The sequence below is a fragment of the Pollicipes pollicipes genome, unplaced genomic scaffold, assembly GCF_011947565.3.
Source record: "Pollicipes pollicipes isolate AB1234 unplaced genomic scaffold, Ppol_2.1 Scaffold_2555;HRSCAF=2994_pilon_pilon_pilon, whole genome shotgun sequence".
Classification (NCBI taxonomy): Eukaryota; Metazoa; Arthropoda; class Thecostraca; order Pollicipedomorpha; family Pollicipedidae; genus Pollicipes; species Pollicipes pollicipes.
This window is the reverse complement of record NW_023596136.1, coordinates 39,579,487-39,606,512: the sequence shown is the minus strand read 5'-3', so window position 1 is coordinate 39,606,512 and position 27,026 is coordinate 39,579,487. Positions and strand designations below refer to the sequence as shown.

General features: G+C 45.8%; 2 long non-coding RNA genes across 4 annotated transcripts; one reads left to right on the top strand and one right to left on the bottom strand.

Annotated features, from left to right (window-relative positions):
- Window positions 1–1,286: 1,286 nt before the first annotated feature.
- On the bottom strand, window positions 1,287–6,103 carry LOC119110635 (uncharacterized). Its single transcript, XR_005095521.1, has 3 exons — window positions 6,012–6,103; window positions 4,254–4,324; window positions 1,287–1,369 (listed from the first exon to the last, which is right to left on the bottom strand). It is a non-coding gene; the product is annotated as an uncharacterized LOC119110635 (long non-coding RNA).
- Window positions 6,104–10,571: 4,468 nt separating this feature from the next.
- On the top strand, window positions 10,572–25,734 carry LOC119103808 (uncharacterized). 3 transcript variants are annotated; one of them, XR_005094815.1, is made up of 4 exons: window positions 10,572–10,950; window positions 11,584–11,686; window positions 13,650–13,919; window positions 24,942–25,734. It is a non-coding gene; the product is annotated as an uncharacterized LOC119103808 (long non-coding RNA). The 3 variants fall into 3 exon arrangements; XR_005094818.1 differs by lacking the exon at window positions 13,650–13,919 and having other exon boundaries at window positions 11,584–11,681; XR_005094817.1 differs by lacking the exon at window positions 13,650–13,919.
- The last annotated feature ends 1,292 nt before the right edge of the window (window positions 25,735–27,026 follow it).

Sequence of the window (27,026 nt, the reverse complement as noted above, 5' to 3'; positions counted from 1 at the left end):
AGGACCGTGCAACACTAAAATCAATGAGTCAGTCGTTACAGTCATTGCAGTCAGTCACTGAAGCCAAACGAGCTGCCTCATAAACATGTCGGCTGTTTGGCTGATGCGAGATTTCGTGCTCAACGCCCACGTGCCCATTCCAGTCTTCAAAAACTAGTCAAAGGCCCCTGTGGCCCACCACTTCCCAGTGTAACAATTGTGCTTTGGTTAAGTGTAGTGGTGTCAGATTTGCCAACGGATCTCAAAAATGACGTAGAGAAAGAAGCATTTGCATTGAATCCTGTATTGGAAAGATGCGACAGGAGAATGACACACCTAATTTGCTTCCAAACTGACATTCAGGTATAACGCATTTTTACCAATGGGGTGGGTCTATTTCCGTGCTTAGGTGTCATCTTCCGCCCAGAATTGCAAATCTCGCCACACTGCCCTTGGTGAGCACTGCTTTTTCACCGTTCATCAGCTCCACCTACACAGATTGCTACTATAAACAGGAGCAACAACAGGGAGATCGTTTTTGTCGTTGCGAAATTTACTAGCGAGCATCATCCAAACGTGAACGAAGTCGACATCTAATGTGTAAGTCACTGAGACTCATTTCGCCTTACGACGTGCTCTAACAATCACGTTATGGACATGGATTTAACATCTCTCCATGAGCGCTAGGACAGAGCATTTTCTGCTGACAGGGCACGTAAGCATGCAGCTTGGCCAGAAACCTTCATGTGGCTAAAAAACATGCCAAGCTGCCTCATCACAGCTGCCTTTTCCGCATTGCACCAGGCAATACGTCTTTTTTGCCAGTGGTGTTTTTTTCCTGAGCGTCATTGTTAGTCTCTCGATGTGAAGATGTCTCCTCCGGAAACAAGTCTCCCTTCCCCTCTTGGCTTTTTGTCCAGGTAGGATATTTGCGACCTCCACCACACAATCGTCTTCACCCATGTCCTCCGGACCGTCCTCTTCTGCCATTGGTGCGCTGTTGAGGTAGTCGACTTCGTCCAGATTTTTCCCTTTGCAGACAGATGCCATTTTTGGTTTATTGGTTTTATACAACACGCATCACATCGCAGCCTACTCCTGTACATTTTGCTTCGATCCTGAGCATAAAGCACAGCGACTTTAAAACATGGAAAAAAGAAAACAAAATAACTGACCCAAAACGGAACGCCAACTGCATTCCCGCTCTGTTGTTTCGTAATCTACGAACTACACACTGCACAACTACATCTTTAGAATACCGCTAAGTATTTAAGATCATCTAGAAAATGCACACAGTTTTGCTCCATTGGTAATTTGCAGGCCGTCCAATGCTTGAAAGCGGAACTTCAAATACTCGCATCCTTAACGAGTGTCGCTCTCGGGGAGTAATCTGGAAAGCCGAAAACGGGTGAGATATGAGAAATTTCAGTTCAGAACAGGATTGTGACCCCCACGTGAAAGAAAGTTGTGCTTGTGTTCAGAAGCGTGGGCATGCACCACGCTGATGGCTCACGGGTGGTGGAATTAAAATAGCTGTGAAATAGTCGTGTCCCGAAAGATAACTTTCCAGTTCACAGCAAATCCGTGAATGAATATCGGAGGCCACAGGCCTCCCGTCCGCGTACATATTACCCATCTTGTTAGAGCACATACACTGCCGTCAAGAAGAAGGAAGTGATGGGGCGGCGATGGGGGCGGAGAGAGGGGGACAACAATAAATCGTACTAAGCTCTAGCCACGCAGCCGAACTTAACCTGAAATTAGGCCAACAACAGCAGAGTCGCCAACATTCATCGTCAACGCGATCAGCAGCTACCGTGATTCGGACGGCCCTCATGCATGGTACGCGCGCCCGTTGGCAAACTATGGCGTGCCTGTCTTCATTCCTCTAGCCACGCACGCACAGCTGCGATGGGAATCGATTTAGAGAAGAGCAACAGTTCCAGTATCATCGCTGACCGCATGCGGCAAATGCGAGTCCATGCCCTGATGTCCTAGGCTTACTGCGCCCTGTCAATGCCTTGCTGTTCATGCACGCCATACGGTTAACAGTCGTAAGACAGCGAGGCATAACCGAAACGAGTTGTGGTAAAAAGCTTATTGCCTCTAAGCTCAAACAATGCATCAATAAGAAATGACGAAACTACGACAGACAGGTGGCGGTGGCCCACAGATCGTCATCCCAGCCCCCGGGCGAGTACGCCCCCCTAGCCCAAGTGTATGTCTACTGGCTGGTTGGTAAGAGTGGACAGTTTTCTGATCACTGCCATATCGCGGGTAGTGCAGGATGAAGGTAGTGTGCGCCATGATGCAAACATTATGATATATTTGATTTATGATTTTGGATCGAGTGCGTATTGTGAGTGTGATTGCACGCTATATGTGAATGCATCAACAAAAATTACAAAAAGACCAGACAACCAAACCGCTGACCCGACCATCGCATTTGCAACTATCCGACGTCACACCGTGATACTGGCCGCGAAACAGATGGGAGGCAGCCCCAATGCACACCAACGCCGTAACTGTTTTTGACAACGTGACACGCTGGAAGACCGACACCCCTCCTTGCTGCGGATGGGCTTCTCCACGCCATTGCGAGACACTCGTCTGTCTAGCCCCCGCAGACGAGGTATCTTCGCAGGCATTTTGGTCTGCCCGGAGTGCGCAGACCAGAACCATGCTTAGTGTCCCCTCGATGGATTTTTGGCAACACCGTTATGGCCCGGAGCCGGATGTGGCAGCCAAACCCGCTACCACAAGCTATGTTCAGTGAGCGGCCGGACCCCACGCTCATGAAAGCGTCGGTGATTCCCGCGCAAACAAACCGGCGTTGGTGATGTATATTATATATATATATATATATATATATATATACATATGTATGTATATATATATATATGTATATATGTATATATATCTATATATGTGTATATAGATAGATATAGATATAGATATAGATATAGATATAGATATATATATATATATATATATATATATATATATATCATTGATCCCGTCGTAAAATGCGTAAAACAACATATAGTAATGATCCAAGGCTTGGTTCAATCGTCCCATTCATAGGAAATAATTAAAGAAACTATGTTGCAGCAAACATCCTAAGCCATACACATTTCACATACAATGAAAAGACCGAGACTGCCAGTGACTAAAAACTTTTTAAAGCAACTTCTGCACCCCACCTGTTCGAATTTGGCAGGGAAACTGCTTGCGAGGCCTATTTCCACCATCGCCAATGCTTCTCATTGTTCTTCGGGTAGCTGTGCCCGCGGTAAATATTCTCGAGGACCCATGAGCTCGAACTCTTGACCCGAACGCCCCAAAATCTGTCCTTCTCGAAGAACATCATGCTCCATATTGCAAATAGCATATGAAAATGCTGTTGCGCGTAAGTCCTTAAGCATCCCAAATATAGCCTGAGTTACCTTTGTTGCAGTAAACTTTCCGGAGGACTTCTTTTAGAGGACTAAACTTCTTCAACTCTCCCAATGGTATACATATAAGCCACCTGAGAACAAAAATGCTTTTGCATGTTTCATTAAAGAATGACGCCATGCACCGGTGGTGCCACAGAGAAGGAGCACTAAATGTTGACAAGACCATTCAATAACGCGGATGCGGGTGTACCTACATAATTGCAGGCCGCGATATGTTAGTGGTGTTGGTGCAGGTGGTGGTGGCGTTGGTTGCAGAATAAAGTGGGGCTGGTACAGTCGACACGTGCTTGCGTAGACCAGCGATGAGGATGGTGGAATGAGATACCAAAATGGCGTTACACTGAGGTCACGCACCATGCAGGAGCTGTTATGGTCACACAATGGTAGGGGGGGGGGGGAGGCAGACATTGGTGGTGTTGGCAGGATCAGACACTGGTGAAACTGGCAGGGCAATGGGGTCAGCTGCATGGAGCCGACACTCGCATGGAGCTGGAGGGGTCAGACACCATGGTGGGATGGGTAGACCCAGACATTGTGGTGGGGTGCATGGTGTCATGCACTGTAATGACATCCTACTGGTTAAGGCACTGATAGGGATGGTGGAGCCAGGCAGTGTAGTGGCATATTTGTGGGGGTCGGACGATGCAGTGGTGTTGGCAGTGTTGGACAATGTGATGGGGTAGATAGAGAAAGAAAAGCATGCATGAAATGCTAGGTTAGAGCTGATGACAACAAATTCTACATGTCACAAATGATTCACACCCTCTTCAGAGTAGTCATTTCCTAAATAATTTGACTTTCCTGACATCAACTGACCTGAATCAAGCCGGTCGCACTAAGGCTTTCTGGTCTTCAATCGCTTCAATGTCCAGTGGCTATAACATCACCTGAAACAGCAACAATGCTAAAAATTATTCAGTGGGTGGAGATTAACTAAGGACTAAGTAAGTATTTTTTGTTTTGTTTTTAGCGCCCCGGAGGCGTTCATTGTATCTTAAACGTGAGGGACGTATGGACTTCCCGACATAGACTCAAACAAAACAGGGAATACCCCTTTCGGTGACCATTTTTTGGCAAAACATGCTCAGGCTGAAATCGAGGGAGGTGTGGACCCTATGCCCCTTTTAGAGCCCAAAATCGTCTACAGAGCAGAGGACCACCCAGGTAGGGAAAAATTTAATCTATTCTTGCAAAAAATCAGCGACCAAATTTTAACATACAAAGCTCATCCTGGCCGATTTTGCGAACATGATATGTGCCTTTATATGCGATGTGTGCTAGCTTAAAATAGTTAACATGTGAAGTGACGCCTGACGCGTGATGTGCGATGTCTGTTCAGTTGAAATCGCTTGCATGTCTAATTGATGCGCGACTGTGATACCTGTTAACCTCAACTCGTTTGTACGTTTGAATGAAGCGTAATGCATGACGCCTACTTGCTGGAATTAGTTTGCATGTACACGTATTGTCGCCTATTCTAATTATTATATAAGCACCGTATCGTGGTAACGGCTAGCAATAACTTTTTGTTCAATCCTCTAAGAGTTGGTGTCCTGTAAGAACTGGCTTTCTACTTCCAAAAAAGCTGAAAAATCGGGTAGGGCCACCAGCAGGCAATTTCGAATTTATTTCTGCTACTTTTTCGATATAGGCATGTTGCCGAAATATCAATTCAACTATATCTTTATTCTCCCGGTTTTTCTTCGACGAATAAGGCTATTAATATTGTCTTAGCTATGTGAAAAATGCTCCTCTGCTAATGCTAATGCACTGAACAACTTACGTAATCTTGCACAACATTGATTTGAGCCAACCGACGGCCGTTACGTCTGAAAATGTATTCACAAAGCCGGATATGAACGACGCAACGGTCATATGATGGCTTGCCTTAATCGCCCCATGGCCAATGAAATGGCAGCATTTGAAGACATTACGCGTTGTGGGTGCCTGCATGACCTTGAAATAGTCACCACGAAATAATATTCGCACCTTTGCAGGTGTGTAGATCAGAAACTAGAAAGGTTTACAAAATTAGAAGGGTGCTTAAGAATGGCAGGACTGTGTAACATACTGAATGATCTTCAAGATGGCTAATTTCAGTTGAAACCCATACAAATGTGGCACATACCCTTTTATGCTCTGGTATCTACCACACACTAAGGTTCCGATGTATGGAAAACTTATGTTTGTAATGATTTCCCCTTCAAGGCTAAATTGGTGCCCAAAGCCTCTAAAAACGTGTTGTTCTAGGGGGTTGGGGAACATGTCTGTAAGTACCTAACGGCAACATTTTTTAAATGTAATACAACACCCACTGCAAATGCATAAGAAAAACTGCAAGCATCCCCCTGACAAACGTCTGGTCTAGCGTGATAAACCTACCCAGACAATTGCATAATATTGCTGAAGTCAATCTCTTCAACCACCTTCAAAAGCTAACACAATGTTTGCCACTTCAGCAACTATCCTTATCAGCACACCATTCTCTAATCAATCAAGGCAGATCAGTCCTCCATTAGCTACAGTTGTCGGTAAACAGGGTTCACCAATCCCTTTCGAATATTTACTACTCACTTTTTAAAACCTTGCCGGACGACAATAACTTGCATCCAACGCAAGCCCAGTCTTCTCGCCCGAGAGGCCGCACACCGCAATGTCACCGTCGCGCTCGTTCCAAGAACGCGCAATGGCGGCGATAGAGCTACGTATCCCATGTGACTTAACACAATTTACATTAATATCTTTCATCACCAGTTTCAACGTGATTCAATGTGATTTAAATGCTTATACCAAACGCAAACAACTTACAAGTGATGAGACCATATCATGGAGCAGCGTGATTTCGCATTTCCTTATTCATCTCCATTCTCTTCCACGTGACCTTGCCACCTGAAAAACTTACGCACGCGCGCGGTTCGTCCAAGATAACACACTTTACACAACCGGAAATAAAAATGCATATAACTACGTTTTTCGAGGACCAGCTGAAAATCGAATAAACATGTTCAAACAAGACTAAATATATCATTTAAGGCCTCTGAAAACCGAGGTCCGGCATTTGGACCTCGGTAGTGAATACCGGACCTCGGCAGTGACGGGTTGTTGGGTGTGTAACCGGATTTGGTCCTCTGTTTTCACGGCACACAAGAGCACACACACACACACACACACACAGACACACACACACACACACACACACACACACACACACACACACACACACACACACACACACACACACACACACACACACACACACACACACACACACACACACACACACACACAAACCGAAGCTCTAACTTATTATAAATTCGTCACTTTTGTTCAGTGCCCGAGAATTGCCCACTTTGGGTGTAAAGCAACAACCTACCAGAAGTAGTTTTTCACTTCTTTCCCCATATTCTATGGAAATTTTCACTCACACAACCAAAAAACCAAAACTGTAACTTATTCTACATTTTTCACTTTTGTGCAGTGCCCTAGAATTGCCGACTTTGGGTGTAAAACAATAACCTACGAGGAGTAATTTTTCAGTTCTTTTCTCCGTATTCTATCCGAATTTTTCACTCATACCTGATATTGTCTAACCGCACAAACCAAACCCATATTTCCATTTCCGAGGTTTTAAGGTGTCATCCAAAACCTTGAAACCATCGAGTATAAACAAGCTTACACAGAACATGGACTATCTATGGCTATATCCTAGCCTACCTACATCTGAATCGTGTCTGTGTATGCACAGAGCAAGGGGGCCAGGTACATTCCAGCGGGAAACCCAGCGACTCCAACCGCTCGCATGCATCAAGTTTGGTTTGTGACAAAATGCTTCACAAATCACGGCCGTGTACCAAATACAAGGTTTTCACGTATTCCCATTTTTTTTTTGGTCGCACCGTGTAGATACCACACTACCAAAGCAAAGCCAGGTAAATAGACCAGCAGAGCCTGGTAGATAATTTTACTCCACGTATTTCATGAACCCGAAGAAACTTGACCTCTAAATTGCACCACTCCCGAAATGCAATAGTGAAAAATTCAAGAAATGCTTCTCTTAATGAAATTTAAGCGCATAATATCACCGTTTGAGAACTCATTTTTACAGTCTTTTAGCCGAATGAGCTGATCACAAAATTGTATAAAAACTATCAGTCTTTATATCTATCTGGTTACTTTTGTTTTTCTTGGCATTATAAGAGTGTAATACACCTTCATTTTTTCTTCCTTTCCAATTGCCAAAACAAATACCACCTATGACTTAAAATATTGATCAAATTCCGTGCAAAATTCTACAACTACAGACTTGCACATATTCCATCAATAACTTGAATTAATTTGCCAGCCGTCCAAATATGTTTAATATGCAGATTGAAGAGAATAATTCACCGGGAATGAAGGATATGACTGGAAGAACAGAACTTATTTTTACGGCCTTTTTGCCCTGCTAAACCCTCAGGTAGCCGCTTTTCCATGGCGGTGCTCGATAATTATAAATTCAAGTAATTCCAGTTTCGCTACCTCACCACGCTGCATTATTCTGTCGTACGTGGCTTTGGGACAGTCCTGGCGCAGCTAATACAAAAGCGTTTGATAGGGAAATTCCGCCCTCTGAAGCTGTTTTCACGTCTAAAGTTGCTTTGCCCACAAAATGTTTAATATGGGTTTTAGAGGACGCCTTATGTATTTCGTTAGATCGTACCTTGATAACAGAACCTTCCAGGTGCGCAATGGAACTTTATCGGATACGTTCGAACAGGAAAACGGCTTAGTCCAAGGAGGAGTTATATCCCCGATATTGTTTAACATCATGATTGATGACGTGTGTGGAAATGTCCCGAGTGAAGTGTCCCGAGCGCTGTACGCTGACGATTGCTCTCTATGGGTGCAGGGAAGGAGAATTTTTCATCTAGTTAATAAAATGCAGGGGGCGTTGAACCATGTGGGTGCATGGGCTGATCGGTGGGGTTTCCTTTTCTCACCTCACAAATGCAACGCAATTGTATTTCGAAGGTATATGAAGGCAAGAGAGATGACGAACATACCTAACTTACATATATATAACCAACCGTTAACATACACCGACACTGTCAAGTTTTTGGGAGTGATGCTGGACTCTAGGCTGAACTTAAACACGATGATGCAGTACATTAAAACAAAAGCTGTCAAAGGGATATCAATATTAAAATGTTTATCTGGAAAAGGCTGTGGCGCAGATCGTTCTACACTATTGAGAATATACAAAGCCATGATAAGACCGATATTAGAGTACGCATGCCAAGTTTTTGATGGTCCCCGTAACAAGGCAGTGGAAATGATTGATGTTATTCAAAATGAATGCATTCGAATTGCTACTGGAGCCTTTAGAACTTTGCCCATTTTACCACTGATGGTTGAAGCAGACATACTTCCCTTGAGACTGAGGAGATGCGACTTGTCTCTCCGTTATTCCCTGAAGATACTAAGTCGAGAGGATCATCCATGCAGAAAACTTATGGCCAATGAGGCTGCGTTACATGAGGTAGAGACTGGATATATGAAAAGGATTTCTGGTTTCCCGCTATATGAGAGAATACTTGATATGTGCCATGAAACAGGATTCGATTTCCCAGAAGAGGTGACCTTAAAACGCAGCGTCGTTCCGCCATGGAGATTACGTAAATGTACGTTGATAAAGTTGACTAACAGGAGCAAGAGAACGCTAGATGAAGTGTAAATTCAATGTGAGTTTAATGATTTGAGAAGCAGGCATACAGAATACGAGTTAATATTTACCGATGGAGCAAAAAGTGCAGACGGAGTTGGATGTGCTTTTGTCCACGGTGAAAGACGTCAAAAATTTAAACTTCCTGAACTTTGTTCGATATTTATAGCTGAAGGATTCGCAGTATTACAGGCTCTGAATTATACACATACAAATCGCATCCTCAAATGTGTTATATGCACAGACTCCTTGTCCATTATAACAGCCCTGGGAAATCCGACTTCTGAAAACCCGATCGTGATCCACTTACTAGAGACGGTCAGTCAGCTTATTGAAATGGGCAGTATAATCATTGTCCTCTGGATCCCAAGCCATAGTAATGTACGTGGAAACGAGACAGCGGATGCACAAGCAAAGATGGCTGTAAGATTGAATGACGTGTGTAATTTTCAAATGGGTCCTAAAGATTATTTTCCTTAAGTGCGTCGAAGTATTCGTGAATTATTCAACAAATATTGGACAGATTACAACCCTAGGACTAATTTAAAACGCATCAAAGAAGAGGTAGGAGACTGGATCTCCTGTAAGCGAGCAGTCCGACGCGAAGAGATAGTGCTGTGCCGGCTGAGACTTGGGCATACTCGCTATACCCACTCATACATGAGAGATAGAAACCTCCAACCTGAATGGGAACGATGTCAGTGTCCATTAACAGTGTATCACATTCTTCTTGAATGTCCCGTATATTTTCACGAAAGACGATCATTGGTAACACTATGTCAACGGTCCGGAGCACAATTTTGTGTGAGGTCGCTGGTAGGAAATCAATTCCCGGACATCATTGATGGAGTGATGAAATATTTGCGACACTGCGACCTACTGAAACAATTGTGAAGTGCTGCCTTTGCGTGCGGGACAAGTGCAATTTTTGCTTTGCTGTCATTGATTGCTGCCATGTTGTTTATACTATATTGTAATTGTTTGAAATGAGTTGTTTATTCTATGTATAATTTAAGCTTGCGTGCATATCTGCGTACGATGTCTGGATGCTCGAGAAATGTGAGAAGCAAGGAAGTGGTATAGGAATTATGTGTAGCAAATATGTGTATATGTGTGATACGTGGGCGTGTGCGTAAGCAGAGGAGATTACATGGATGAGGTTTGAACGAGCATGGTGAAGACAGATGAATGTGCGTGCATGCGTTAGAGTACACGGCATGGCAGATATGTGAAATTTCCATCTGGTAAATGCTTTGTTAAACGGCAATGTTGTGACTGCCGACTGACTGATGACTAACCTGCAACGTCTATCATGTGGGGAAGCTGCGGTTAAAAGAAAATGATAAAAAAGAGCCTGGCAAAAAAACCGGACTTTTGTTCTCTTGTTTTAGTTCACTAATCAGTTAATGTATCTGAACATTTAACACCGAGTTTTCTAGAAACTAACACCGTTTACTGCACCTCCTTGCTACACCACTATCCTGCACGAAAATTCCTGACCAGTGCGACACATTCCTTCTATCCTCTGTCGCGCTTAGTTACCACCTGTGCTACCAAACTTCTAAGACAACACTTCAACGATGGACGCCTGGGCCCAAGAGGCTATGCGCCCTAAACCAACAACAACAACTGAAGCTGTTTATCATGCGGGCCTCCTCTCACTTGTTTCGCATTTTAATCTTGCAGGTTGGCGGGCATGACCGATATATTATATTGTTGGGGTGGGCTGGATGAGCCTGTCTGTCAGCAAAAATGCGAAAGGTGCTGACATTTTGTGTGGGGAGCAGAGAGAAGCCTGCCCTTAAAAGGCCAGTAAGTGTCCTGTGGAGCAATTAATTGCTTGCGTTACCTGCTTTCACCACAGTATTCGTAGCCAGATTTACCCATGTTTTGTTTTGGCCCATCAAACTTTTTCATAAAACACATTATGATCCCACAAGACATGTAATTTAACTATTTTGTTCCATCCGGCTGATTAATTGCCTTAAATTTGTTGAAGTAGCCCCACATGTCTACTTTGACCAGATGTTCTCCATGGAAGCCATGGTTCTCTAACTAGGCAAATGACTGTACTGTAGATATGTATTATATCTTTAACACAGGAGTGCTCTAACCTACATAGTAATTACAATATGAGGTAGATATTGGTATGTGGCAAAAAGTCAGACTACTCCATTCAAAATGTCAAAATGTCCAAAGCATCTCAAACTTTGTCATTTAATATGAGTAAACAAACATAAATGAATATCTTTACTACAGCTGAAAAGGCAAGCAGCAAAACTGGTGTGACCTTCTATCAGTTATGTTACATTTGGAGAAGAGAGGTTGTTATGTAAAGCATACCTGCTATTGCCCTTGACAAAGGCTAACTATGACAATAAGAATTAGTCGTGCCTAGTGAGTTGTGGTGTTTTGTTGTGTGCTGTCAACTTTGTCTGGTTCTAGAATGCTGACACAATTGAACTGAACAAAAACACAAGTTGAAACCAGCCAAAAACAAGCGTTATCATGTTTTTATCACAACTGCTGCTGTCAACAGACAGGTGAGGTGAGTTGAGATGATGTTCAAAATATGGATTACTCTAAGTTAGGTTAAGTTGGTTAATTAAAAGCACAAGTTCAAACCACCCGAAAATAAGCTTCATTATATTGCTATCACAAATGCTGCTGTCAACAGCTAAGTGAGGTGAGTTGAGATCATGCTCAACATATGGGCTACTCTATGTTAGGCTAAGCTGGTTAATCGCATGGTATTGGCAACAGGAATTGTGCAAGAATCAATGGCTCACAAATGTTGCTGTGGGACAAACAGGCTAAAAGAAATGAGATGAAGCAAGGTTTCTCGGGGTTGGGTTTAATTAAGTTACGTGCATGGAAATAAGCATGGGTACTCTGTAACAAACAGTGCCATAATGTTTGTTTTTCCTGACCTCATCTTAACAGAAGCCAGAAGTATGTCTGCTGTGTTTGACTTGGTTATGTGCTGATGTGCAGGAGTCCAAGGCCTTTTTGTTTGGGTGTTTTATGCTTGTCAAATTTTCTGTTGTTGTTTTGTTGCTGAATCCCTTGGCTTCATTTTGTGTAAAAGAATGCAGCATGTTTTGATGCTGCAAAGCGCAGCATCAAAACATTGGTGCTAGATAATTTTTGATGCTCATCACATTGTTATTGAATTACTATTCTTTAATACATCCTGTTTCACTTCAATGACCTAAGATGTTAAGAACAAAAACAGTTTTGTCATGTTCATGATACTACGTCCATGCCAATTTAAAATGTATGTCTTTGTTTGCTGGAGCCTCTCTCACTGGCCTACGAGTTCCATCTTTTGTGAATTGAATATTTTACTCCCATACGGTTTTTTTGCGATATAATTTTTTACTCATGCGGTCTTTTTGCGATAAAAATTGGTCACCCCCCACCCTAGTCCAAGAGTGTTTCTGCCTCAATGGTTTTGTTAACCCACGATGCGGGGCCTGACCAGTGCACCAATCAGCCATCAAGCAACCTGACTCGTGGATGAGCGCGCGAAGACAAAAGCAGAGAAAATATGCCTTCTAAGCTGGCACGCAGTGCGCACGTCCAAATATATCGATTAAACTTGTTTGCGAAGGTTCCCAAATGGCCCGGATTCCATACGATTTCATACACTTTAATACCATGTGTTGGGCTATCATTGGACTATACGCTCCTCTGTCATGATCTCGATCGTCCACGACGCACAATGGATCTGAATTGTTACTTGTTAATGATATCACCATTACAGGGGCCACAAACATTAGAATCTTCGCTTTGCTCTAGCAGCTAATAACGACGTCAATAGCTATTCCATTTTCATCCATACCTGACACGTTTTGGAAACGGCGGGTTTGTATGTGAAAAAAGAAAGCCATCCACTCAAACCCATCCCTATTGTTTGTAGTTGCAAAGCCTTTTTGGCACAAGCAGTCCAAGCCCTACAGTGTATACCCTGACGTAAGGACACACACATGCAATACAATTGGCGAAAAGAACCTCGGGAAGTCAATTTCATTTACATTGGACATGTTGGTTCCATTTTTATGAACCATCTTTAGTTTACTGAATAATGGAACTCGACTTAACTTAATCTGATGACATTCTCATCTTAACTTTGTTTGCCATCTTCGTGCATCTCGTCCAGATTTATGGATCGTTAAATCCTATTGAGTTGTTTGCACAAGCTCCAAAGAGTTCTTGTGAAATGTGCCCAGAAGATTCGGTAGAAAAACATGTTGATGATTGAGGACTGGGCGTGCATGAAGTCGAACAACGTTTTTCATAAGGAATACGCAACTTGGGATTTAAACTCATTTAAGATACTGCGTGCATAAGCGGATGACAGCATCAGAGTCTTTGCGCGACACATTTTGTCCCTGCGATCATTCAAAAGCCGCACGCGATGGCAAGCATAGTAGCGCACAGTTCCGCCACATCCTGTTCGGCTTAAGGTGTCCAGGATGCGTCACCATTGTCGCTTCTCATCGCCTCAGGCTAGCTCCAAGGGCGCAGCAACACCGCAAGTAAAACGAAGAACGACCGCTTTCTGAAGCAAGTTTTTCGTGCATAATCATGCACCAGCGCTGAACTCTCAGGAGAAGCGCGTGGGCAGCCCACCCAGCCTGCTCCCAGCCCTTGCTGGTCCGGCCCATGTCGAGACGTCGCTACGGCAGCAGACACGACCTGTCACGCTGTCCCACCGCCGCGCTTAACGCCATCACTCGCCGTCGTCACCTCCGCGGTCAGCGCAACGAGCACCCGAGGTAAACACGCTGCCGATCGCATCGCACACTAACGTCGGGTCGATAGCGAGCCCGCCGCGGCCTGTCACCGCTCTGGTGTAAGACGCCACCGGCGTCCCGTTCGAGGCTGCGACACGCCCGCCAAACAGGCGACTCTTTCAGGCCGACCGCGCCGGGCGCCCGGCGCGAAAGCGCTCCTGAACACTGCTAATGGGGGTAAATATGGTCCGACTCCCGGCCCGCGGGGACCTGTGCGGCCTCCAACGGCGTTGGCATTCAGGGCGGCGGCGACTTGGATGTCTCGGGGGATGGTGACGTTGCGGCAGTGAATAGCAGGCGGTGCTTGAGTGGCGGCTCGCATGGCAACCGCGCGATTGATTCATGGCTGAAAGCTTTTCCCTGCTTGAACACCCCCGGGTGTTGAGACTGCATATGATGAGTCAGGCCCCGTCGAATCGTACGTCATGTAGATGATTCTTCACGTAAGTTCATACAAATGTTTAGCCACTGTGACTTCAAACGAAATTCTCTTTTTGTTCCCTTATATTTTCCCCTTGGCGACCGGTCTCCGCCAGGTTGTTTAAGCAGTTTTCCGCCAATGAACTTTGTAGTTTGCCATTCCAAGCAACGAGTCCTTACTATCCAGCTGATGTACGTGCGAACATCCGCCGAGTTCATTTTTGCGAACCATTTATTAAATAACATTTTCAACACTCGAATGTATTGCAGCAGACATATATGATGGAAAAGGCTCACTTATAACGATAGGTCTACCTTTAAACAGAAAACTGCTCTAGACGGCGTAATTTCTCTTTTTAGTTTATATGTTCCTCAGCGCGCGTTCCATTTGATTGCGTCGTGAAACGTTTGTGACAACACTCACTTGCAGTTCTTCAATCTCCCGGAAAAATGGCAGCACGGACTGGAAGTATTTGCTGAGCCAAATATTGTAATGTGTTCGTGTCCTGGCCCTTTTTTGTGGTGTTCTTGTGAGTGTAAGATGATTACTTGTGTTTGCATACTCCGTTATCGCTCTTTCTTGAGTTAGTACGCGCTCGGGTGGGGGGGGGGGGGCAAATTGACACCCGGATGGTTTTTCCAGAATGGTTTCCGAACGGCTCGGCGTAGCCGCGCCAAATTTTGCAGAACTATAGACAATTGAACAGCGAATCGTTTAACATAAAAATTCAGGTGTACCTTGTAAGGTCGCTGACTTATGGCAGGTCAAAGTCAGGCCATGGTTTCTGCGAAGGCAATTTCTAGGAAATCGCTCAATCAGATATAACAACGGGGTGTTTGACAAAGCCACACATCTCTGAGATGCTTTCCTAGGCACCATAAATATTGAATGAACAAATTACGTTGCCCTGAGGTCAGGTATGAAGGTCAGACCGAGCTCAAAACCGACCTGATTTATTACTCTAAAACTTGCTGCATGAGATAGCTTCTGGTGCTCATTTCGAATTTATTGACAGCGGGAACCGCATTATACATCTTCCTTTGACTTCTTAGAGGTTAGAACAAGTCACTGACCCAAGATAGGCCGGGTCGAAATTTTGTTTTAAGAACATACTGCCTAACGAAATCTTTGTCGCTTATTCAAATGCAAAACTCAGAGCAGTCTTGTGTGATTTTGAACACCATGATCTTCAAAAGGCCAAACTAGGTCACTGACCCCAAATGGGCTTGTGAACTTTGTTTAGAAACCGTTGCCTAGTAGGTTTTGGGGGCACTTTGGAGACCAACCTGGAGTTTGACCTTGTTTGACCTTATTTGACCCGAAGGTCATGACCTAGAAAGTTCAAACTTTAATCTAAGTGAGCTCACGTACAGGTCAAAACACGCTGTAAATTTGGTGTCTCTAGCTTTCTTAGTTCGCAAGATCTCAGGAGAGGGTCAAATTGACCCCTACCCGAGCGAAGGGTATCTAGCCGGCCACCCGGGCGCGTGTTAATCGATCACAAGTCTTAATTCCGTAATAACTAGGAAGAATGCCTGACCTTTTGCATTATGGGGTGCAAAGTACAAGTCGTGTTAGAATGTTGCGAGCTTGCACAATATTGTTTGAGAGCCAATTGACAGCCATTATATCTGGAAATCGTGCTCGCGAAGGCCTAATGCGAACGACTCGGCAACTGTATTTTCAATGACCATGAACGCCGCATGCCCAGTAAAGTGGCAGGATTTGAATGAAGTTATCATGGCATTATGGATACCTGGGTAACCTTGAAGTAGTCAGAACGAACAAGCCTGCATATCTTCGCGGCGTGGAGCTCAGAAGCTAGAGAGCTTCAGATTTTAAGAAGGGCAAGGGTGTCAACTGCACCGAATGCTCTTAAATATAGCTGTTTTAAATCTAAACCCCATACAAATGTGGAACACTGCCTCTATGTCAAAAGCATGAAATGCTATTTTCAATATCGTAAGGAATGATTACGTGTTACATACATACATCTACCGACGGTGTTATCAAAATGACGCATGTTTGCAACCCAATATGTTACATCCGTAAATTTAGGCCCGATTAACATAGCAGACGTGACATATGCATTCGATCGTTTATAGCCACACCAAGGGATGTACCGCACTGTAGCACTAATTGCAATAGATATAACGAAACTAGAAGCATGCCAAGCACATATTCGCGCCTATGCTGAAATTTGGATGCCTGATGTACAGAATGTATTTCTGACCTCCGGTAGCCGATGGCGGCAGATGAAGAAGATTTAACTTAAGTTGTTCAGTGCATTAGCGAGGAACATTATTCACATAGATAACGTAGCATTCATAGCCTTATTCCTCGAAGAAGAAACAGAAGAATGGAGTAATAGATGAGTTGGAATTTCGGCAACATGCATTTATCGAAACAATAGCCGAAGTCAACACATAGACTTCTTCTATTGTTTCGATAAAGGTACGTTGCCGAAATTCCAACTCATCTATTACTTCATTCTTCTGTTTTTCTTCGAGGAAAAAGGCTATTAATACAGTCTTACCAAGTAGATTGTATTGCTAACAAAACTTCAAGGACAAACAGTTACCAACACTTCCCTCACAGGTGGATGCAGCGAAACATTTGGATTTGGCAAACAATGATGTGCCGCTCTAGATAAGAAATACATCATTCATTACATATTGCTGGGAACACTTATAGCAAACGATATTGTGCTGATGTCTGCGACACTATATTGTTCATGCCACCAACAGCACATAGTCGATGCTAAGACCTGTGCAGTTATGGATTGGCTAACTGTTGCTTCCACATTTGGAGATATTCAAGCAAGCACCAGACATGATGAAATAAGGTCACTTCGAACTATTGACACTTCTTTTATGTGGAAAAGGCTACTGAAGACAACACGATGTCTCTGCTTACTACACGCGATCCTCAATGCGTCCTTGTTTGATTAGTCATCGTACCCTGAATAACACTGATTGAGAACCAATCGCCGGCAGTTTTATCCGCAAATCATGCTCACGAACGCCAGATAAAAACGACTCCGCAGTGACATTTGCTTTGGTCTTGATTGTCTCATGGCTAATATAATGGCAAAATTTCAATGACGCTTAATGGCGTCATGGCTGCCTGGCTGACCTTAAATAGTGTCCTGAACGTAGTCTGCAGATCTTCACAGGCGTATAGCTAAAAAACAAGAGTGGTTTAGGTCTTAAAAAGAGGAGGGCTCTGAACTGCAACAAATAATCTTTAAAATGGCTATCTCAGTTAAAAAAACGATAAAAATATGGAACGCTTCCTGTAATGACTTAGTAACGTGCTATGAATTTGTCAGTAAAATGCTTATTTCGGAAAACACTCAATCTTATTCACGAATCCGGAAAGTGTTTTCATCGCTGATAACGAGACCAGCTCACATGTGGGTTGTTCTTCTGTTTTAGATGGCTTTAGCATTTGTTGCGCAATCACGGATCTCTCTGCGACATGTGCTTGGCGGCGAACGCTTCACGAACTTTCCCACGGATCCCGGACATACACCCGGTGCTTCAAACGTGGCCGCTGCCGGCATCGAGCGTGCGTGCATTGAGCGGCATCGGTCTCCCACCACAATACGAGCATGATATGCGACCATTCAGGGGGCGATCAATGCCGGGGAACGCCGCCAACACCTAGCTGAAAACACCCCTCTATAGCGTCGATAGCGGAGCCGACTGCCGCCACTGGTGGCCCTCTGGGAAATTAGGCATGCAGTGTGTGCAGGGACAAGCGGCGCCACTCGGTCCCACTTGGCTGCCGCTTCGACGGCACCAGACCCTCAGTAGCCGTCTCGCCGGTCCCTACTGGCCGGCTCGAGGGCCAACGTGGGCCGCCACGAGGGCCAACGTGGGCCGCCTCGAGGAACCAACATGGCTCCCCAGTGGGTTCACACAGGCCTGTTCATGAACGCAAGCTTCTCGGTATGTAGGCTGACACAAGCAAACAAGCCTCTGCGCTGTTTTACACGGGGCTGTTATACGTTGGTCTTCGTTAATCGCCTCCTTGGCACACCACGTCATGGAGGGCTGGCTTCCAGCGGTGGTCATACTTCCACGGCAAGTGTCATCGCTAATTCAACTGTGCGCGTCATCGCTAATTCAACTGTGCGCGTCATCATTAATTCAACTGTGCGCGTCATCGTTACTTCAACTGTGCGCGTCATCATTAATTCAACTGTGCGCGTCATCATTAATTCAACTGTGCGCGTCATCGTTAATTCAGCTGTGCGCGTTATCGTTAATTCAACTGTGCGCGTCATTGTTAATGCAACTGTGCGCGCGCGTACCCCGATTGGACGTGTCCAATCTCAATCTAAAGTCTACTCAAGGAGTTCTCTCCGAACAGCTCAGATTTTCCAATAGGAATTGTCGATTTCGTGGGATTTTTCTATCGGTCTGTTTGTTTCTCATTTCGAAAGCATGAGCTTCAAAATCCGTTTTAGTTTTATGCACCACCTGCGAAGGCATTTGTTCAGTTAACTTTGCAGCTCATTCTATATCACGTATTCTTTGAGAGCTTGCGGTGGTTCATTTCAATAAAATGCACCTATTGTTTCTTTCAATGAACCCTGTGACACAGGTCTCGACGCATTTAATACATATTAGCCCATCAAGTGAAGCAAACGCGCGCCATCAGGTGTTAACAGCGTCGAACATTCACCGCTGCGTGTGCAGCGAACTCGTTAAACCACTCAGACTGGCTGACTACCCGTCAGTAGTCTCATGCCTACCTCGCTGATGAAACGCTGTTAAAACGACCTCTCACTGCAGATTCACCATGCCAATCGCCGCGGGCATTGTTGCAAGGAGTTAGGCAAATAGGTGGCTACATAAGCTGCACGCATAAGTAGCAACGTATGCAGCTTGTATACAGTAACAACGGAAAGTTAACAGCGTATGCGTCTCCGGCATAGGAGGACCAACGTGCTCCACGATTTAATAGCCACGTTTGCATCGTAGAAAGGTGTTGGTGTAAACGTGCCAAAGGTGTAAAAAGGTGTGGCAGAAAACACAGCCGGTAGGCTATGACTGGCTTGCCAAGACTTAATAGCTGGTGAGTTTGGAATAGGTAATATTCGTGATGTTAAGCTGCCATGGAAACGCTATTTAAGTTATGAGTACACTTCAGGCACACGCCTTACGACATGGTGAAAAGTTCACAATCCAAATGCATGAAGAAAATAAAAAAGTGGCATGTTCTGTATTTGTAGGCCCGATATTTTGGTTGTCAGCTGAGGTCTGCGTCTTAGCAAGAGATCTTTTGAGACCACATCACGGCTAGCTGTTGGTTGGCTCCGGTGTCTCATGAGCTGTAGTGAGAGATTCCTTCGTAAGGGGTGTGTTAACGCGGTATACCTAGAGCGAGCACTGTGCACGTACACTCAACGAAACAGACAAATCATGCACGTGATCAGCTCATGAACTGCGTGTTAACAGCGACTTTTTCACATAAAATGAGTACGACGCACCTCGCCACACTCTTTAATGGAGTGACAGCGACCACCTCGGGCACGTCAGCGTAAGGAAATTGGACTTGCACGACCGGGAACCGAACCCGGGCGCTCACATGGGAGTCCGATGCGCAAACCACTCGGCTACTGCTCCTCTCGTCACATCTCATCAGACGACCGCGAGCCGCGATCCGTGACGTCATCCCTTGTCTCGTCGCCGGCAGCTGTTGTTTTGCACGGCGAATTTCCGGCACCATTGCAGTTGTTGCCGTCGGCAGCCATTGGTTTGCTTGATAGTTTACCGAACAATCCGTGACTTCCTCGGAATCCCGTGAGAGGTACAATCGATCGATCTCGTTTTATGATTTTAGTTTTGCGATCAAGCTCCAGTCATTTCAAGTCTTAGTTGCTTGCAATTTATATAATGGGCTTCGGGCTACGCCAGTAAGGTGCTGAGTGACTTGAAGTGCGAGTGTACGATCCGTTTACGACATAGGCCTGCACGTTTACTTAGCTTATGCATTTGCGCTGGAGCAACTGTGCATTTGCGCTGGTTTCACTGGCAAGTGGCGTTTAAGGGAGCGCGTTTTTTTCCGCGCGTCTTGAGATGCACTCAACACGAATGCTTGACGCAAGTTGTCCAAAGTCATATTCAGAACAACGAGCTGATAGTTATTGGAATGACATTCATTCCTCTGCTGTGTGTGCCTCGTCACCACTGCATACCTTTTTGACAGTTCAAAAACATTCGATGTGCGCTTCCTGGCAAGGCCTGTGGCTACGTTTAGCGCTTGCTTCCGATGCCAACGGGCCTTAGTTTCATCGCGTGGCGTTTCTGGCGCAGCTTTCAGCGTAGTTCCTGGCGCGTGATGACTTCACGCGGCTCCATGGCTCCTGATGGTACTGAACAATGACGCCGTTTAAAACGAACGCATGGTTGAAGAGCGGCATGACATGGTGTTACTTGACCAACACTAACTCCATACGATATCTAAGAAATGTTGCTGTTAGCAGCTTTATACCTTGCTCTGCAGACCATACCAAAAGCCCATGTGAACAGAGACAATCACTTTGGAAGTCACAAGAAAGGGAATTTTGATATTCCCATTCGTAGATGCAGGAGACGTAAGTGCACTTATGTTCGCGTTTGCATAACAATTTACGGAGGGCGTCATTTAAATATTGTATGACTTTTGGTCAGGTATGGCCTACCATGGCAGCTTAATACGACTTACCTTATAGTTCGGCCTTTCCATGAGAAAACATAGATCAAAAGAAATAGCTAAAAACGCCAGAAAATATGTCTACTTTACTTCAAGAATCACTAAATTTAGACAACCTCACGTGCCGATTGGCTATGGTGTTTCACGTGGCCGGGTGGCTACTGGTCTTTTCGTACGTGAATATTTGACACCATACATGTCAACTGAATAAGGCAGATAAAATTGCAATGATATTGCAGTGTTGCAGACAAATGCAGCCTGATCAAACCATTCGTATGCGAATGTGTTGCAGATATGAAAGCACAACTTCGCACACAACAAAAGTTGTGTTATTTGGTGCCGTATATTGACACGTTTGTGCTTTGACATCACTCGCAACACTGCGGAATAACACGCTGCAGGATGTACCATGACATTACGCTTGCCATAATTAGTCCATTGTGTCAGATTTTGTCAACGTACAAAGGCTGTGACCTGTACCTTCGGGCAGCCGTTCGAGACCGTGGCTGTATGTCGACAACCGCGGATCGCAGCGACGCAATATAAACACACTGATAAAAAACTAAATGGTGAATCTCGAAACGTCTCGCGTGAGGCCGCATGCGCCGTGTGTCAGGTGCAAGGCAGCGGTCAAGATGGGTTTATTTGTTTTTTACCGTTTTCATGTTTTATGTCACAGTACACAATCAGCAATCAGTATACATTATATACATATATTACACCAGCAATCAATGTAGCCAACACGAGTTTGTGCGATGCATTGTTACGCGGGTAATCATCATGCAAACCTGCAACGTTGCCATTTAGAAAAGCCGATACCAGATGCAATACGCTGTCACCAAAGCTGTCACCAGGGACAATTATCACCCAGTTATTTGTCATCCCACACATTATTCCGTTCATACAGTTCCTTTTTTCGCAACGTTGAAATGCCACTAACACATCGCCTAGTCAGCACCGCCGAGTATTTTAAGTAAAACATCGGAAATCGTACGCAATGTACTTTATCGCCGACGGCCGGCAGGCGATTTTTCTTTCTTTTTTTCATTCACTCCTTGGGAACGAAAAGGTGAGCCATAGTAGCAATCGGAATGTATTTATGCCCGCTTCGCGGTGTATATTTTATTTTATTCCATTCATTCGCAATGCATTACGTTGCTGTGAAAACTGTAAAAGCATTCGAATCGCGTGAGTAGTAATTGCAGCTTGCTACTCGAAATAACTCACGAAAGTATTCGATTTAAGTTGTATTATGGTATTTCTTTTTCAAAGCGAACGAGGACTTAGTATATAGGATAGACAGCTTATGCGGTGAACAACTGAAAGTTACGTACGTCACGAGAGGGAGAGTATGCAAACAGCTCGTTTGTCGTGGCATCCCTTCAGCTTTGTTCTCACGTGAATTGTACAGAATAAACCGGTATGCGTATCACGTCTTTCTCCACATGTGTCCTACCGAGTGATGAAACAAGAACTTGGCTACTTGGCTAGCTAACTTGGCTAGAAGTGCCTCTCACCTGCTTCGACAGTAACAGACGTCCTATCTTAACCTCACCTCAGCAGTCCCCCAGCGAAGCGGGTGAGACACTCTTGTCTGTATTCTAGTTGCTTAAGGTGTACCTGTCTATCTTTCTGTCCCATTTTGCGCTGCGTCGTGCCCGGGCCGAACGGCGGGTCGCTGAATGGTGGCATTTGGACGTGGCGCGTGGGCGTATGAGACAGTTTTCCACAGGTAGCTTGCGAGCCGCTGTGGTCCGGAGCTCAGGAGTGGCACGTGCCGGAGGGGCTATTTTTGGCCCGTCGGTTTTGCACGGGAGGCTTGGAGATGTGAACCAGGACAGAGACGACGGGCAGGTGTTGGAAACCAGGGCCAAATCTCGGTAACCAGCGGTCGGAGCAACAAGAATTTACACGCCTCGGCAGATAATTGAACGGGGAATCGCATGGTACAGATGTCCGAACACCCGCGCCATGCGGCACGTGCACAGGAGGGGCCAATCTTGATTTTCCCGTTGTAACTGCTTTGGGAGATGTAATACCATATTTTGGCAGCCAGAGCGGGCGTTGGCGCGAAGTTAATTTCAATGCGTTAATCGACGCACCATCCGCAGGTCATGTCGCAGACAAGAGTGTATGCGACGCGCACGGTCGTGCCAGCAATCGTCGAGCAAGCTGGGAATGTCGGCATTTCGAAAAACGGCGTGGAATGCAATACACTGTTGTCGAACATGTTACCAGGATTGTGCCAAAATTGACATCACCGCAAGCATCGGTTCATCGACTGCATTTAACACCCACTTATTTGACATTCTGTACACTGTCCCGTCCAAATATGAACTTTACCTAAAGGGCTGCAGTGTCACATTTTCGCGTGCTCAAAAGGACACCAGTTGATTACTCAGTCTCCACCAAAGGTTACTTAAGCTATCGTCACCGCCACCGGAGATGATATAAACAATGCGGCGGAACGCGCACGCGCCGCACGTTGCTAGCGTTCGGCGACAGCCATCTAAGTGACGGAAAAATGGGGCTGAATCAGTAGATTTTAAGTGCGTCACCGGCTGGACGCGCCCTGCTTCGGGCGGTGTCACGGACCTGACCGGACGCGTTGCCATTTGGCGGCGAGCACCCCTCTGGAAGAATGGAATCGCTTCAGGCGGTTGTTTTCTGTTCGCGTCCGCAAGAGAAGTGATACTTTTGCGCCGTTGGATGCTTGCACGAATAATTTTATTTAGATGCGATGATCGATGGCCCCAAAATGTTTCATCTAATGTCGGTGCTTGTCTGATTATCGATATTTGAGGTATTTGTTTGCGAGCTGAATTATCTTTGTAGTAAATCACCGCTTCTCTCTTTGTTCAGTGTTTGGTGACGATAGCGGTAACATCAGACTTTTTTGAACACCGTTTGCAGCAAGGCGATGCCGTCTCTAAACATGGATGGATGCAAATTATATTATGACCAATTTGTCACGTTGAACTCCACAATTTTCAAGCCTAATCATGGCAAGATGATTGTTTCATGATGACTGAGCTTGTCATTTTGGCCGCAGTTATTTCTCGTTCAAATGATGCCAGAAACCGTGTTATAGCTTTTGGGATTAATACAAGGCCTCAGAGTTATCTACGCGTATCAGCAACCACTTTGGAGGCACCAGCCCACTATATTGATCATGTTCACCGATTACGACGTTTTGGGTGGGACATATCAGTACGCATTTTTTCCGCAAGGAGCTTACAAAACATATAAATTGGAAGTGCGCCAGTTTTCCTTTATTTTATTTCACATTTGAGTGCAGTAACACCAATAATGATCCCAAAGGAATGCGGAAACTTGGTAAAATTATCACAGCACCACCAATCTACCGAACCAAATTACACACAATGGCAGACAGGCGATTCGCTGCACGTGATTCGTCCGACAGTTTGATGAGGAGTTGCCGCAGCTGGATTGGAAGGAAACTGTCTTCATAATGGCTTGTATGCATGCTCCGGGTATCGGTTGCCAGACATTGGTGTTAAGGCCACTTCCTTTTTTGTTTTGTTTTTTGAAGCTCTCGCTCCAAACATTATAAAATGTACACACAAATGTATACATATCATCTGGAAAAATATAGATCAACACAGGAAAGAGTGAATGTGTAATTTGGTGGCATTAATGTGTACGATTGTTTGCTGTGGGTACAACAATAGTGTAGAACCTAAAAAGATTGCATACCAAGAAAGGTAACACCCTCTCTAGAGGTTGTTGTAAGTGCTTGCTTACATGGTATCAATCCATCCAGCGGCCATGGCGCCAACCAATCCATCGCCGCGCGACTCAGCACCCGGCGAGGCCCTCCAGGCAGCCAGTTGACATTAATTCTTGATTCGTTGCAGACTCAGCCGTCGGCAGTCGTTGAGAGCCGCCCGAAAAGGCCAGCGTTGTGCCTCGGAAAGACGCCGAGGAGCACTACAGGCAATGACGTACTGAGCCGACAGGCGCCGGGATGGGCGCCGGTTAATTGCGTCTCGGGCAAGGCGCGCAATCATCTAGGGCGCCAAGTGCTGACACTTCCACCTCCTTCGCAAAACACGTGCGTTTGGGCGGCGATCGCTGGAGGCGCGGGGTCGAAACGGAGCGGCAAAGTGGAGCAGTCTGTACCCTCGGGAGGAACGTCGCGGGCGCAGCAATCAGCAGACGTGCGGGGACTGTGCTGGAGACAGTTCTCGGTGCCTGAGGTGACCGCCGCTCCGGACAGCACTTGTGCGTTTGTATTGGTCGACGTTGTTTTGGCTCGATGCCGATTAGGTTTCGCAACGCGTTTAACGTGGACATTGGCGCAAATACAGGGGCTCGGTCGCGGTACACGCTGCCCGACAATCTTGGTCCTGAGCAATGTCCCGCGCTCGGAATGACTTGGTTCTGATCAGTCGGTGCATATTGGGTAACACAACAACATGGGGTTTCAGTATCTGATAAAGGCCCCGCACCGAACTTTTGCCAGGCCCGCAATTCGCAGGATGGGCGATCGCGATGTTTTGCAATGAGCACCAACTGCACCTTTAACTGACCTTTCCACAGCCATCCTGACGTCAAGGTAGGAAAAGGCCAAGTTCTCCGTTCCCAACAAACTGACGACTGTGAATGGAGTTGAGAATAAATGGGCGCCAAGCGGTGTCCGTATGCTGATGTGGTATTTGAACCAGACCTTTAGGTCTGAAGCATGACATCTGTCCCATCACTCGCATTACCTATTGCATAATAGCACGAGATATTGCCTCAAAGGCGTCACGCGGCTCTCAGCTTTCATGGAAACGTTTCTACGACCCCCAGACTCCATGCGTGCTAACTGCAATCGTGCACAATTCAGAGTGGACGTTCCCGAGCCACTGAGCTGTCCCTCGGCTTCTGACGGCTGACACCACCTGTGCATATCAAAGGTCAACGGGCGGGTCACGTCAGGCTCCGACACAAAGGTCAGCGGCGGGTCACGTCAGGCCCCGATACCCGGCCGGCCCGTAACTCCGGAACAGGTCCCTGCTGAACGCTGCGCCAGCGCGCGACGCGAATTTACGGACGCCGTTGACACCGACCCTAGCGGCAACCACGGGAACTAACGACGCCTGTCGGCCGAGAACGCCGACGGGATGGGGCTGAGGTCGTGCAGCGTCATCATTCAAACAGAGCGGCGGCAGCGACGATCCACTCGTCAGCCACCGCGGCTGCTAATCCGGTTGCGAGTGTTGTCAGGGCCCGCCGCGTCGGCAGATGTGCCGACGCGCCCGGTGCAGGGCGACTTCAAACGCAGCCGCAGCGTTGACACAAATCAGCCGCTCGCGGCCTCCGATCCGCGGCTCGCAAGCTCAATGCGGGCCTCAGCCCGGAAGCAAAGAATCTGGGTTCCCAGGGCTGTCTCAGTCAGGGGCGGCTGAGATTGGGTGCGGTCAGTCGAGCGAAGCCAGACCACTACGCCATCGTTGCGAGCTTACTTTGCGGGAAAGGTTTTAACTCGTGTCCGCCTAAACCGAAGAGAGGGAAGTAAACGAAACGCAGTAGAATGTCACGATCTTTGGTGAAGGCAAAAAGCTGTGATGTATCCGTCCATTCGTGAATCTAGTTTCTTCCTTTCAACGTGGTATGTCGAGAACGCATCGAGTCAGTGGAAATGCTTTCCGGAATGAGGGCAAGTGGCGGCAGGTCCACGGTCAATTAAAACCTTTAGTGTAACAAAGCCTTTACAGTCATCGAGAGATCTTGACAAGCTGCGCAACGTGTACCATTAATAGCTCAATAGATAAGCTACAGGCAGTGAAAGAGGACTCGGAAAAAGAGCATTTATCGTCGGTAATTGCATCGATTGAATTTCGTTTCTGTGCCAAATAGCTTATTCACGCAACCATTTCATAACATGTTGGTAAAAAGCAGAAGCAAAACCGCCAGTCATCGGTGTCGGGCATGCCCCCCGCAACGCGTCAAGCAAT